Source organism: Magnolia sinica, chromosome 15 (assembly GCF_029962835.1).
Source record: "Magnolia sinica isolate HGM2019 chromosome 15, MsV1, whole genome shotgun sequence".
Taxonomy (NCBI): Eukaryota; Viridiplantae; Streptophyta; class Magnoliopsida; order Magnoliales; family Magnoliaceae; genus Magnolia; species Magnolia sinica.
The window spans coordinates 17,099,859-17,101,706 of record NC_080587.1 but is presented as its reverse complement, the minus strand read 5'-3'; positions in this window follow the sequence as shown (position 1 = coordinate 17,101,706).

Genomic DNA, 1,848 nt, shown 5'->3' with positions numbered 1-1,848 from the left:
ATTTGATTTGTCCACCTTCCTCTAAACTACTAACTCTGAATCAGAAAAGAATGAACATATATATATATAAAATTTGGCTCTCTATAGGTTAACACTCGGGTTTTTGGGAAATGAGTCATATAATCAGGTCTTGAAAACATGGGGTGTTACATTAACATTGGGTTAAAGAGGCGATTAAGAGAATCAATCACAATTATCCATGATTTCGCCACAAAGTTCATAGAGACAAGGAAGAAAGAAAGCTCCCATGGTAGAGATGATTTTCTATCAAGGTTCATCACAAGCTACGACAACTCCATCGAGTTTCTACAAGATAATAAGCTTCATTCTAGCAGGCCGTGACACGACATCATCAGCCCTTACATGGTTCTTTTGGATCGTTTCATCTAGACCGGACGTCAAGAAGAATATCTTGGAAGAGCTTAAATTGGTAACAATCCAAAATGGGAATTCCAATTTTAGTTTTGATGATCTTAAAAAAATGCATTGATTTCCGAAGCATGGAGATTGTAACCTTCCGTGGCCTATGACACAAAAGAGTGCTATCACGACGATGTGATGCCTGATAGGACTTTTGTTGGGAAGGGTTGGTTAGTGTCCTATCATGCATATGCCATGGGCAAAATGGAAAGTATATGGGGACCCAATTGTCAAGACTTCACATCGGAGAGGTGGCTAGAGAATGGAGTCTTCAGACCCGAAAGCTCATTCTGGTTCTCGGCATTTAACAGTGGTCCAAGAGTATGCCTTGGGAGGGAGATGGCATATCTTCAAATGAAGTTAATCATTGCATGTGTACTCAAGAGGTTTGAAATTGACATTGTTGAGAAGGATATGTGTCCTAAACAGATGGGGGTGTTTGGCGCATGGAATTAGATGGTATTAAGTGGGATAGAATTGCTTTTTTGCAAAAAATGCACTCGTCAGTGGATTGTCTCTTAATGCCATCGGAGTGAGCTATTCACTTTAGTTCACATAGTGTTTGGTTGTACATGGAAAACAACTACCAATCTCAAAAATCCTGTTTGAAAACTAGAGTGAGAAGGTGGGACCCACCTTGATGTTTGAGAGTAATCCACCCCGTCCATCCGTTTTGTGAGATCATTTTAGGACATGCTACCAAAATTCGAGTAGATCAAAAACTCAAGTGGGCCATATGAGAGGAAATAGTGGGGAAAGAATTTCCTACCATTGAAACCTTCCCAAGCTCCACCTTGATGTTTATATGTCATCTCAACCATTTATAAGTTCATTTCTACCAGGATGAACTGACAACATAGAAAACTTTATCGTGATACAAAAATTTTGTGGCCATATTAATGCTTCAATGGTGGTCACTCAATCCCGACTATTTTCTCTTGTGTGGCGTACTTGAGTTTTAAATCTACCTCATTTTTGGTCGCTTATCCTAAAATGATCTTATAAAACAGATGGATGGGGTGGATTCCTCACGAATATCAAGGTGGGCCCCACGTACCTTCCCAGCATAAGAACTTCCTAGCTCATGCTTTTAGGAGGAAATCCATGAATTGTGCAAATCTCATGCACAAGATACAATGTTGAAAACCTACAAAGAACTAAACATGCATGATATTTCAAACCAAGGGATTTAAAAAGGAGGGTTGCTAGTGGGTGTGAAAGAAAGATGCACGGATGAGATTCATTGACCGCAGTTATTTATTTTTTTTGTTAGCTTGTTAGTACACCTCACCGTCAGTTCACACATCGCTGTTAGCCACCCCCACCAGGGAATTGATACCAAGACCTTTGAAACCAGGTATCTTCCACTAGAACTACCACTTGAGCTATGGACCAGGGTGTGAGATTCATTGACCGCATGTGATCATA